Below are 14,994 nucleotides of genomic sequence, written 5' to 3'. Positions count from 1 at the left end.
CAATTATTCATAAGGTTCTTACTATCAACAATATTTAATAGCTCTAAGAATATTACATCTACAATATTCATGTCCGATTACTACTAGTACCATTATTTATATTATAAAATCCTATTTTTCTTTTCTTTTTTGTTTTTTGACAGTTTTTTAAATAAATCGTTCTGAGGAGGGCCCATATCCGGGTCGAAACGTTAACTAAAATTACGTTTTCTTAATTGACCGATCACCAAGACTATAATATATTACATACGTGGTCGAGAATTCTTATTCATCAAAGAAACTGACATGTGGGTTAGAAAAATAAGAGAGGATCGACCAAACGCTCACTACTTCATTCAAGCGCAGAACCGAAACACTCTTCAAGCCAAAGAAATCGATGTATCAAAATTTCTCGAATCGAACAACATCGAACTAACCTTAACCTGTCAACGAACATTCTAACCTTCAGAGAGCTACTGAAACGATGCTCTTGACTGATAAGGAGCTAAGCGATCCAGATGAACGACTTTGGATTTCGAACGAGGGGAACGTCTAATTCTAAAAACAACGTCGTTAATCCGGTCAACAATAAAATAAGGACCTTCCCAATTACTTTGGAGTTTGGGACAACGCCCTTGTTGCCGACGAGGTTGAAATAACCAAACGGAATCTCCCTTCTCAAATTTTAAATTTCTAGCTCTAATATCATAACGATCCTTAGTCTTATCGGAGACCATACGAATTCTTTCCCTAGCGAATTCATGAACCTCGTCCAATTTTTGACGGAAAACGGAATTAAAATACACCTGGGACGAAGCCACGGAAGGATTGACACCCTTTTCTGAATCTGACGGAAGTCGAAGATCCCGACCTGTCAACATCATAGCTGGAGAAAAACCGGTAGTGTCGTGAATTGCAGAGCGATACGATAAAAGAAATAAGGGAATCCACTCATCCCAATCTTTCTGATCCTGATCAACGAAAGAAGAAAGATAACGAAGAAGCGTCCAATTAAATCTTTCTACCATTCCGTTAGACTGCGGATGCAAAGCGGTGGTACGAGTTTTTCTAATCCCTAAAATTTGAAGGAACTCCTTCATCAAATTCGACTCAAAATTTCGACCCTGATCTGTGTGTAATTCAAGAGGAGCTCCGTAACGACAGACAAATTCTCGAACGAAAGCTCGAGCAACGGTGCTAGCTTCTTGATTCGGAATTGGGACTACTTCTAACCACTTTGTAAAATAATCTGCTATCACCAGGGCATAGCGATTTCCTGACTTAGAAAGAGGAAGAGGGCCTAGGATATCCATTGCGACTCTTTTAAATGGAGCTCCTACGTTATATATTTGAAGAGAGCTCTTCCCTTTTTCACGAGGTCCCTTCTTGGCTAAACAAACCGTGCAAGTTCTGCACCAATTTTCAACGTCAGCTCGACAGTGAGCCCAAAAATACCTTTCTCTGATCCTACCTGAAGTCTTATTAGAAGCGAAATGACCACCGACAGGTGAATCATGAAAGCTTGACAAAATCTCGGTTATCTTTTCTCTAGGAACCAGAAGCTGCCAACGAACCGACCTGGAGTCAGGTGATTCCCATTTCCTATAAAGCAACTGATCGAGGAGAAACAAGGAGTCCCACTGCGCCCAGTAAATTTTCAAAGACTGACTCATAGAAGATATTTCTTCCCACTGAGGCCTAACTCCTGTGGATTTCCAATTCCGAACCAGGAGGAGATCTGAATCTTTTCCCTGGGCGATGATCCAGTCTTCTTTATTTTCAACGAGAGAAATTTGACGAACGTTAAGCGAGGGATCTAGCTGTTTATTTAAACGAGAGCACTGTTTGCAATCGTCCCCGCACGGACGACGAGAAAGTGCATCAGCATTACCATGCAGAACTCCGGGACGGTGTTTAATTTCGAAGTCATATTGACCTAACCTCTCCAACCATCGAGCTACTTGGCCTTCAGGTGATTTGAACGAAAGAAGCCAAGTTAAGGAAGCATTGTCTGTCCGAATCAAAAATTTCCTTCCATAAAGATAATGATGGAAATCGCAAATGGATTTCACCATCGCTAATAATTCCCTACGGGTAACACAATAATTGCGTTCCGGTTGAGACAAGACCCGACTGAAATAACTAATAACGCGCGCCTGGTTATCCTGAATTTGAGACAAAACCCCACCTCTACCACAGAGAGAAGCGTCAGAATCTACGATGAATTGAGAATCGGTGATGGGATAAGCTAATATCGGTGACGAAGTTAATAATTTTTTAAGGAGAACAAAGGCTCCTTCGCATTCGGGAGTCTAATCGAAAACAACTTTAATTCCTGTAAGAGCATGGAGAGGTCTCGCTATAGAAACAAAGCCCTTAACGAAACGTCTGTAATAAGTACAAAGTCCTAAGAAACTTTGAACCTTTGCTTTTGAATCGGGACGAGGCCAATTCAAGACCTTTTCTATTTTAGAAGGATCTGTCTTAACACCTTCCGCTGAAACGACGTGTCCAAGAAAAGATACTTCCTTTTTGAAAAAATGACATTTTTTGGGACTCATTTTAAGACCAGCTTGGGATAAACGACTAAAAACCTGCTTAAGATTTTCCAATTCCTCATCAAAAGTCTTACCAAACACAATGATGTCATCGAGATAAACTAAACAAATCTTGCCAGTCAGACCTTGAAGGGTGAATTCCATCACTCTTTCAAAGGTAGCTGGTGCATTACAAAGGCCAAAAGGCATAACTTTAAATTGCCAAAGTCCACCTAAACCTGTGACAAAAGCTGTTTTCGCTTTGTCTAACGGATTCATTTCGACTTGCCAATAACCACTCTGTAAATCAATCGTAGAGAACCAACGGGCACCGGAAATTAAATCAAGGGTATCTCCTATCTGAGGAAGCGGATACGCATCTTTCTTAGTGATCTCGTTCAACTTCCTATAATCTATACAAAACCTCTTGGAACCATCTTTTTTATTGACCAAGACAATTGGAGAAGCCCACGGACTAGAAGACGGCTCAATAACATCTGCTGTTCTCATATCCTCTACTAATTTTTCAACTTCCCTGTGACCGTTTAAAGGAAGCCGTCTAGCTGCCTGTTTAATCGGAGCGTTATTCCCTACATCTATCGAATGCTTAGCTATGGTACATCTCCCGATGTCGGCAGAGTCTTTAGCAAAAGTCTCTTTAAAATTGTTAAAAAGGCAAACGAGACTGTTAGTCTGAGCGATATCTAAATCTTTAGAAGACCTAGTCAAGAGTTCCGTGAGATAAGAAGGAACGACTAAAGAGTCTGAAACATGTTCTAAAACGCGCAAAGACGAGAGGGTTTCTTTCTGTTCAGAAGAGTTAATAAACCTAGACGTTTTGAGGTTAATTTTACGGTAACCAGAACAGAGAGTCGAATCTCCGGTAGAAATGACGCAGTTGTGAGCGGAAAGAAAATCTACGCCTATATCAGCTACTAGAACTTCATGTGGGGATTGAACACAATCCGCTACTGTTACCTGCACGACCATCTTACCTACAACAGGGGTAATTGCTCCGGTAGCAGTGCGAATAGACGCAGAAGGATTAATTGAAGCAAAAGACGAAATCATATCAGGACGAACAACGGAAATTTCGGCTCCAGTATCTATCACCCACAAACAACTTAGTCCGTTAACGGAACCTTTAGCATATAGGCCGGTACGACGCAGGCCTCTAATCACGAACTGTGAAGCAATAGGGCTAAGGAACTTGGAAGAAACCGATGATATCCGCCCTTTCGAAACATCGGTAGCTAGTTTCCCGAATTCTGAGGAACAGAAGGTTGTGCTGCCCAAACCGGATTAGAGGGAGCCCTCTTGGAGACATTTTTGCGCCACGAATCTTCCGCAGTCTTCAACTGACGGTCGAGCTTAAAACAATTCTTCGCGATATGTCCTCTTACGCCGCAAAACTGGCACTCTGAGACAGGCCGATTGGAGTTTGATCTATTGTAACGAGAGAAACCACTATTTTTCCTTCCTGAAAGAGAATCTGAGCTAGCCTGATTGACTGAAGGACGGGACGAAGAATTTTCTGAAGGTTCAGCTTGGCTCAATCGATGAAGTTGACGCGAACCTAAATCCGCCTCGTTTATGGCTTCTAATTCTAAGCCCTTAATAATTGCTTCATGTAGAGAAGTTGGAGCTGCGAGCCTCAGATGATACCGAAGCTCCGGATTTCGAATCGCAATAATGAATTTCGCCCGAGCTATCTGATCTCTAGCTTTTTCTGCACAATCAGTAAGAGAATGTCGAGCGAGACGTTCGATGTCGTTTCCGAGAGAGGCTAAATCTTCCTTGGGCCCTTGACGTCTATTTTCAAACTGAGTAAAATGAAGTTTGGAAAGATGTTCTTCGCCAAACCGGAGTTTAAGAGCCGCACAAATGCTGTCGAAATTTTCAGAATCCGAATCTGAAAGCGATCCAAGAACTACCAAAGCCGGACCAGACAAAGACGCTGTCAAATTAGCTGCTTTCTGGGACGGATTCCAACCATTAACCTTACTAATCATGTTAAACTGACGTTCGTATAGACTCTAAGCAGACGAACCGTCATACGAACCGGGCTTCAAATTCGATTGTTTCGAGGGCAACTCTACAATACTCGCGGGAGGTACAGAAACCTGATTGAGTCCGAACGAGCTCTGAGTTTGCGGAGGGAGAACATTGACAGTTCCGCGTGATTTTAAAAAGGCCAGGAACTCTGACTGAATATCTACGCTAGGATGAGACGACGCGACAGGAGGCTCAACTACTTTCGAAATATCACGTGACGGAACATCGTGGCATCGCGGAAAAGAGCTAACCTGAGCTTGTCGCGAGACATGAACAGGTGGAAAATTTTTAGCAACAGGGGGAATTTCACCTCCCCCATAAATAGCGTCAGACCTTGATTGATCCGGAATTGAATGAATGGAGGTCCTCCTTGCTGGGACCGGGACTGAAGGAAGAGAAGTCCTTCTACCTGGGGATGGAACTGGGCGTATCGGGAATTCCTGCAGCCGCTCCTGAAGCTTCTGCACAACTTGCAGGATCCCGATCAGCGCCTGAGACACGATTTCTTGTTGTTGACGCTGTTGCGAGAGGAGTTCGTGCAGGAGATTCTGCTGTTCTTGTAGCTGCTGTTGTAGCAGTTGTTGATGTTTATGTGAATATAGAAAGTGTTCTTCCTCTTCAAGACACAGATTTGTAAGAATGTCTGTAAGTGTTTACATTATGGTATCTTACGCTTCTTGGTGCGAAGCTCGTATGACGGTCAATGACCGTCTAATATTGAAATGCGGATATGCATCTTCAATATTAATATAAATAACGAGGCAATTTTCATTTTGTGAAACGTATATAAATTTTGAACTACTGGTAAATTCGAAAAATTAACGACGGAGCCAGGAATCGAACCTGGTATCTAGAGATGCTTTGCCGGAGCCTTACTCCACTAGACCACCTAGCCGCCCTGACTCTGATGTCGTTAATTCCTCTCATTACCAGTAAGTTCAAATTTGTTTTCTTGTGCTGTGATAGTATATGTGAATATAGAAAGTGTTCTTCCTCTTCAAGACACAGATTTGTAAGAATGTCTGTAAGTGTTTACATTATGGTATCTTACGCTTCTTGGTGCGAAGCTCGTATGACGGTCAATGACCGTCTAATATTGAAATGCGGATATGCATCTTCAATATTAATATAAATAACGAGGCAATTTTCATTTTGTGAAACGTATATAAATTTTGAACTACTGGTAAATTCGAAAAATTATTCATACGAGCTTCGCACCAAGAAGCGTAAGATACCATAATGTAAACACTTACAGACATTCTTACAAATCTGTGTCTTGAAGAGGAAGAACACTTTCTATATTCACATATACTATCACAGCACAAGAAAACAAATTTGAACTTACTGGTAATGAGAGGAATTAACGACATCAGAGTCAGGGCGGCTAGGTGGTCTAGTGGAGTAAGGCTCCGGCAAAGCATCTCTAGATACCAGGTTCGATTCCTGGCTCCGTCGTTAATTTTTCGAATTTACCAGTAGTTCAAAATTTATATACGTTTCACAAAATGAAAATTGCCTCGTTATTTATATTAATATTGAAGATGCATATCCGCATTTCAATATTAGACGGTCATTGACCGTCATACGAGCTTCGCACCAAGAAGCGTAAGATACCATAATGTAAACACTTACAGACATTCTTACAAATCTGTGTCTTGAAGAGGAAGAACACTTTCTATATTCACATATACTATCACAGCACAAGAAAACAAATTTGAACTTACTGGTAATGAGAGGAATTAACGACATCAGAGTCAGGGCGGCTAGGTGGTCTAGTGGAGTAAGGCTCCGGCAAAGCATCTCTAGATACCAGGTTCGATTCCTGGCTCCGTCGTTAATTTTTCGAATTTACCAGTAGTTCAAAATTTATATACGTTTCACAAAATGAAAATTGCCTCGTTATTTATATTAATATTGAAGATGCATATCCGCATTTCAATATTAGACGGTCATTGACCGTCATACGAGCTTCGCACCAAGAAGCGTAAGATACCATAATGTAAACACTTACAGACATTCTTACAAATCTGTGTCTTGAAGAGGAAGAACACTTTCTATATTCACATATACTATCACAGCACAAGAAAACAAATTTGAACTTACTGGTAATGAGAGGAATTAACGACATCAGAGTCAGGGCGGCTAGGTGGTCTAGTGGAGTAAGGCTCCGGCAAAGCATCTCTAGATACCAGGTTCGATTCCTGGCTCCGTCGTTAATTTTTCGAATTTACCAGTAGTTCAAAATTTATATAAGTTGTTGATGTTGTTGTTGCTGTTGTTGATGTTGTTGTTGCTGTTGTTGAAGTTGTTGTTGCTGTTGTTGATGTTGTTCTTGCTGCTGAATCTGACGCATCAGCAAATCTTGGTTTCCCTGGATGAGCTCTGCCAAGAGAGCTAGTTGGGGCTGGTACTGAACCTCAGCTTCCGAACGACGAGAAACGGGAGGAAACGCCGGTTCAGGAGAACGCTGGCACGATGAAACGTGTCCGGCAGCTTGTCGCTCCGCGCGTGATGCTCTCGTCAGAGGAGATCTTTGCATTTTTTTTTGTATACTTCTTCACACTCAAAATCCACTCAAATGGCACAGAAGAGATCCCACTTCTGACACCAATGTTACAACGGGGGGAAATTACGAAAGGTCCAAGAGATTCGAAGAGTTCTCTGTGCGATTTAAACGAACGCCGAGTCAAAGAAGTCTCACGAACAAGGAATATTTTAGAAAGAAAATAGATGTATTTGGACACAAGCTCTCTTTTTAAAGTCTAGAGACTGACTGTTTTTACAATAATATCGGTTGACGCAGCAACCTTATTCTTTTTAAAGACATAAGAGGTTTATAAACGTCTTTTATCTATGATGACTACTAGATCATTTAAAAGGGGACAAAACGGGTGATTTCACCCTTTGTAACAATATTATCTATACACGCGATTGCAAGCTAAACAGTCTCTAATTAGAGGATTCGGTCCATCCACGATATCGCCATCGGGTCCTGGTGTATAATGTATGCTACATCTGCGGAACCTTGCGACGGCGTGGTCCATTTTCATATTCTCTGGTAGTTTATCCCACGCATCATTGATGGAGTTTGATGCGAACGTGCAGATAAATTCTTTTGGTAAAAAAGCTATATCCTCGGACATCATTGCCCTTAAACCGTCCAATTCTTTGTACAGACGGAAGGATTTCTCGAGGGAGCTGGTACACTCCTTCGAATACCAACTCCTTAGTCGCTGCACATTTTCAAAGGCGCAATTGTATGCCGGTATGTATTCAGAGTTGTCATCATACCAAATTGAGCCTGGCGCTGCTGCTTGCTAGAGGTTATTCGCTGGAGAGTATCCATGTTTCGCGTCGTGCCACGATGCTGCTTCCATATACCTCAATTTTTTCAGTGCAGGGGGTATGATATGCAAATCTTCCATATTAATAACCCTCGTTGTACCATCGACGATCTCCGTCAGCCATGCTTTCTTCTCCGCCCCTTTGACGAATACGTAACACGCATTTTCAACCATTTTTCTCATAATCTTCGTCACATCCTCGTGAGATTTGTTGCCCGCGTTCCATGATATTCCGTGGTGATTGTGCGTCAACCATACATTGGTAGCTCTACATTCAAGTGGTAGGCTTGCCAAATCATAGGGCGGCTTGAAAATGATGTAATCCAGACCCGACCCGTTTACATTCACGACTGCGACTTCCTTGGGTACAAACTTCATGTTATGACCGATAAAACATTGCACGTCTAGGATCATCGCCATGTTGAGGAGTGGGAATGTTGCGCTCGATTATATACTGACGGATTGTATGTGGAAGACTGACTATTCCATCTCCAGCACACCCGCTTTTACCCCCTCGTAGATGAATTCTGTGGAAGTAGAGGGGGATCGCATAGTTCATTTAAGGCGCATAACTGCATGAAAATTCGAACTTGTTGAATTCTCCACCAAGGTATTTCATTTGCAGACGATTTTCTCCGGCCATGCTACACATTTCAGTCAGCTGACTGGAATCTTTTTGTAGAACTCTTGCGATTCTCGGTGGTAAGAAGACGTTGTATTCTCGATCGATTGTCGCCAGAACACGTACCCCGAATTTTGTTTTGACCAGTCGTAACCCGATGACGTCATACACTCCCCCAATTCCGAGTTCCGACATCTTCTTGGTTGGCAGATTCTCCAGGCGGCTGACGTGGTTAACTTTTGCTAGATCCATCGCGTTTCGAGGTTATTTCACGAGCGAGAACAGTTCACAATGAGAATACGATGAGAACAGAGTGACGATCACGATAGACGTACGCTTTATACAGGGTGTCCCTAAATTGAGGGACACGGACCAGCCAGCGTGATACCTGACTGAAATGCAACCGAGAATTTCTTTACCGGAAGGTCGTCCGACGCATAGTTTTTGAATTATAAGCGATAGCGTTAAGCCAATCAGAGTGCACCATTTCATCTGGATTTGCCGCCACGGAAATTGCTGTTTTGTTCGTCTGGGTGAATTATTATCATTCGGTTACAAAGTAAATATCGGCACCTCCCCTCACTCGCTGTTGTACCCCTTCTCGAGCGCTGACCTCGGTATTGTTGCCGCGGCATACGCTGCCGGCCGCACACCAACGGACGCACACTCGTGTGTGTGAAAATAAGCGAATGCCCAGCTACACAATACTACGAAACACACATACACGAGTGAAAATAAAAATAAATCTCGAAATAAATCAGCGGGTTTAAGATTTAATGTTATAAAACACTTCCAATCATCGATGTATGCATAAAACTAGAGATTTTAGAAGATTGATATGCCGTTAGGGTTCATAATTAGTCATTCAATCAATCCGAATTATGCTTTCCGAACATTTTCTGTGTCTTTGCAGCATAACTTTTCCACTAGTTTGAAATTCATCATTGACATACGATTCTTCAATAATGCGAGGAAACAACAACTCGCTGAATTGACGTGTCAATAGGTTTGTAAATCAATTACAATTCACCTGAGTTAACACAAAATAACTGAACAAATGAGAATTCACTGAATCACTAAAAATGATAACTGAAATCATGAGAATTATTTGAGATATAACTGAATTAGGAAGAGTTGTAATAAGTCAAGTTACTTTGAATAACTTTAGATTCGTGCCAAAATTTTATGTTTAGAGAGAAAAATAATTAAATTCAAATAAAAAACTAATTTTAAATCAAGAAGAAGAAAATTTCCAAATACCTGAATTCAAATGAAGCAATTTGAATTTAATAAATCTATCCGAATTTGAGAAAAAATAATAATTATTATTTGGACCAGAAAAATGAAGTCGAATTACATGAATAAATTCAATTAATTCAACTCAAAAAAATATGGTGTCATTCAAATTCCCAGTTATTTCCTCGTCGATTCAATGTGGGTCTGGAGTGGCAAGTAACGTTCAAATTGTTGAGATCAATGCTAGTGATGGCCACTTATCTGAGAATAATCGATGTATCGATTAATCGATTTCAACAAAATAATCGGACACGGCTCGATTGAATTGGTAAAAATTAATCGATTTGGTAAATTTCTGCGTGTAGTCTTGATATCAGAAGAGATATTTTGATAATTCATAGTCTTATTCAAAATATTTTGGTCCAAATAATAATTATTATTTTTCCTCAAATTCGGATAGATTTATTAAATTCAAATTGCTTCATTTGAATTCGGGTATTTGGAAATTTTCTTCTTCTTGATTTAAAATTACTTTGTTATTTGAATTTAATTATTTTTCTCTCTAAACATAAAATTTTGGCACGAATCTAAAGTTATTCAAAGTAACTTGACTTATCACAACTCTTCCTAATTCAGTTATATCTCAAATAATTCTCATGATTTCAGTTATCATTTTTAGTGATTCAGTGAATTCTCATTTGTTCAGTTATTTTGTGTTAACTCAGGTGAATTGTAATTGATTTACAAACCTATTGACACGTCAATTCAGCGAGTTGTTGTTTCCTCGCATTATTGAAGAATCGTATGTCAATGATGAATTTCAAACTAGTGGAAAAGTTATGCTGCAAAGACACAGAAAATGAACCCTAACGGCATATCAATCTTCTAAAATCTCTAGTTTTATGCATACATCGATGATTGGAAGTGTTTTATAACATTAAATCTTAAATCCGCTGATTTATTTCGAGATTTATTTTTATTTTCACTCGTGTATGTGTGTTTCGTAGTATTGTGTAGCTGGGCATTCGCTTATTTTCACACACACGAGTGTGCGTCCGTTGGTGTGCGGCCGGCAGCGTATGCCGCGGCAACAATACCGAGGTCAGCGCTCGAGAAGGGGTACAACAGCGAGTGAGGGGAGGTGCCGATATTTACTTTGTAACCGAATGATAATAATTCACCCAGACGAACAAAACAGCAATTTCCGTGGCGGCAAATCCAGATGAAATGGTGCACTCTGATTGGCTTAACGCTATCGCTTATAATTCAAAAACTATGCGTCGGACGACCTTCCGGTAAAGAAATTCTCGGTTGCATTTCAGTCAGGTATCACGCTGGCTGGTCCGTGTCCCTCAATTTAGGGACACCCTGTATATCGTATCTCTATCTCTCTCTTTCTCTTTATCTTGCAGTTGGTCTGCGTGAGCCACCTGGGCTCGTATCTTATTCTTTATTATTTCTTATCTTGTCCCTTTCTACCTCTTATTGCAAGTAACCTCGCGACAGGTTGACTATTACTTACGCATTGTTAGTGACTATCGTTTTATTTCATTATCTTTTTCTTCAAGAATATCTAAATGTCTAATATCGCTGTATAGCAGCGCGTTCTCTTGAATGATCAATTCTTATCTTCGTTATTGAGGATCACTATTTCGCTATACTTTCTCTGAGTAATTCATATCTGTTTCTGTACCTATTACCTTTGATTAATTTACCTTAGTGAGTGTACCGCGGCAGCGATCTTACATCGCCGCGTGGTCCCGCTCGTCGTTCATTTGACATTGGAGTATTGCGCCGTATCGCCTAACACCTTTTTCATTATTTTCTTCCCTAATATCGCTGATCGTAGTTGTCCGTAGTCTCTTTGGTTTGTCGTATGTTGCCTATCAATTATCTTGAATATTATTTGTCTTACCTTAAATTTTCTTTTACCGTACCGAACCTTATCGCTCTTTCTTCTCGCACTTACCGAAAACTAAAGACTACGTATTACCTGTTATTTTCCATATCTTATAATAATTCTCTACTTGACCCGTCTCCTTGAATTTACCTTGTAATCAATAATTCCCTGTCTCTGTTATATCGCTGATAATTCTGGAAATGTGATAACGATTACAATTTTTATATCTCGCATGTGTCTTATAATCGCTTTTCATATTTTATGGTTTACTTGATCAATGCTTAATTTAAGTACCGTATATCTTCTTCTGCTCCATATATCTTATCTTAATATATATAAATCTCGTGTCACGATGTTTGTCCTCAATGGACTCCTAAACCACTTAACCGATTATAATAAAATACGCACACCATGTGCAGTTCGATCCAACTTGAGAGATAGGATAGTTTAAATCTCAAATCATAGTCGCAATTTTAATTTATTGCTAATTATTTGTCTGTTATTATTTGACAGTCACAATTATCTGTTAACTCCAAATGATTCTAACAGATGTCGATACCTTTCGACTGGGTTGAGTGAGTAATCAATAGATGGCGCTGCTATGGTAAATCTACGAACGTGTCATATAAGCTTAGTGTATGCCCGTGCGAAGCCGGGATGGGTTGCTAGTTCATTATAAAAACGTATTAATCATTACCTTGAATCATAGTACCGCGAGCCTACGCATATCTCGCACTTATTCGGAAAACGTTCCGTTATTTGCTGAATCTCTCGCTTAACTTTTCTCTGGCTGTTAATATTGTTAATTATCGCACCTATCTTAATTGTATCTCAATCTCTTCAGTTATTTGCTTGTTATTAAAATTTATCGCTTCTTAACCAATATATTCGATACTATTTCTGCTTAACCTGTTTCTTATTTTATCGATTGGATTCAACCCTTCCCCTCTACCATTATCTTGTCTGTACTGAGCAAGCTGTGCAAAACTGTCGTAGAACCTGACCTTACCTTTATCTATTACCTTTACCTTTACCTATATCTTTTTCTCTAATTATCTATTTTCTGACGCATGTGCGTCTGGCGCCCAACTTCATATCTTTCTCCTTTCTTATCTCCCTATATTTAATTATTCAGGTTAGTGACTGCGCCGTAGGGTAACCGAGCATATTATTTTATTATCCCTCGAAAAAATCGCTTCACAATATATATATATACATATATATATATATATATATATATATATATATATATATGTATTATGACAAAGAATTTTCCCGAGTGACCGAGAAGCGGAAATATATATATATATATATACAGGGTGTCCCTAAATTGAGGGACACGGACCAGCCAGCGTGATACCTGACCGAAATGCAACCGAGAATTTCTTTACCGGAAGCTCGTCCGACGCACAGTTTTTGAATTATAAGCGATAGCGTTAGGCCAATCAGAGTGCACCATTTCATCTGGATTTGCCGCCACGGAAATTGCTGTTTTGTTCGCTGGATGAATTATTATTATTCGGTTACAAAGTAAATATCGGCACCACCCCTCTCTCGCTGTTGTACCCCTTCTCGAGCGCTGACCTCGGTATTGTTGCCGCGGCACACGCTGCCGGCCGCACACCCACGGACGCACACTTGTGTGTGTGAAAATAAGCGAATGCCCAGCTACACAATACTACCAAACACACATCTACGCGTGAAAATAAAAGTAAATCTCGAAATAAATCAGCGGATTTAAGATTCAACGTTATAAAACACTTCCAATCATCGATGTATGCATAAAACTAGAGATTTTAGATGATTGATATGCCGTTAGGGTTCATAATTAGTCATTCAATCAATCTGAATTATGCTTTCCGAACATTTTCTGTGTCTTTGCAACACAACTTTTCCACTAGTTTCAAATTCATCATTGACATCCGATTTTTCAATAATGCGAGGGAAAAATAACTCGCTGAATTGACGTGTCAATAGGTTTGTAAATCAATTACAATTCACCTGAGTTAACACAAAATAACTAAATAAATGAGAATTCACTGAATCAGTGAAAATGGTAACTGAAATCATGAGAATAATTTGAGATATAACTGAATTAGGAAGAGTTGTAATAAGTTAAGTTACTTAAGTATTAATTACTCAAAATTTATCAAACTTAAAAATATTTTGAATAAGACTATGAATTATCAAAATATCTCTTCTGATCTTAAGGCTCCACGCAGAAATTTACCAAATCGATTAATTTTTACCAATTCAATCGAGCCGTGTCCGATTATTTTGTTGAAATCGATTAATCGATATATCGATTATTCTCAGATAAGTGGCCATCACTAGCATTGATCTCAACAATTTGAACGTTACTTGCCACTCCAGACACACATTGAATCGACGAGGAAATAACTGGGAATTTGCATGACACCATATTTTTTTGAGTTGAATTAATTGAATTTATTCATGTAATTCGACTTCATTTTTCTGATCCAAATAATGATTGATATTTTTCCTTAAATTCGGATAGATTTATTAAATTCAAATTGCTTCATTTGAATTCAGGTATTTGGAAATTTTCTTCTTCTTGATTTAAAATTACTTTTTTATTTGAATTTAATTATTTTTCTCTCTAAACATAAAATTTTGGCACGAATCTAAAGTTATTCAAAGTGACTTGACTTATCACAACTCTTCCTAATTCAGTTATATCTCAAATAATTCTCATGATTTCAGTTATCATTTTTAGTGATTCCGTGAATTCTCATTTATTCAGTTATTTTGTGGTAACTCAGGTGAATTGTAATTGATTTACAAACCTATTGACACGTCAATTCAGCGAGTTGTTGTTTCCTCGCATTATTGAAGAATCGGATGTCAATGATGAATTTGAAACTAGTGGAAAAGTTGTGTTGCAAAGACACAGAAAATGTTCGGAAAGCATAATTCAGATTGATTGAATGACTAATTATGAACCCTAACGGCATATCAATCATCTAAAATCTCTAGTTTTATGCATACATCGATGATTGGAAGTGTTTTATAACGTTGAATCTTAAATCCGCTGATTTATTTCGAGATTTACTTTTATTTTCACGCGTAGATGTGTGTTTGGTAGTATTGTGTAGCTGGGCATTCGCTTATTTTCACACACACAAGTGTGCGTCCGTGGGTGTGCGGCCGGCAGCGTGTGCCGCGGCAACAATACCGAGGTCAGCGCTCGAGAAGGGGTACAACAGCGAGAGAGGGGTGGTGCCGATATTTACTTTGTAACCGAATAATAATAATTCATCCAGCGAACAAAACAGCAATTTCCGTGGCGGCAAATCCAGA

This window comes from Neodiprion virginianus, chromosome 7, assembly GCF_021901495.1.
Source record: "Neodiprion virginianus isolate iyNeoVirg1 chromosome 7, iyNeoVirg1.1, whole genome shotgun sequence".
NCBI lineage: Eukaryota > Metazoa > Arthropoda > Insecta > Hymenoptera > Diprionidae > Neodiprion > Neodiprion virginianus.
Note: the sequence above shows the minus strand (reverse complement) of the source record.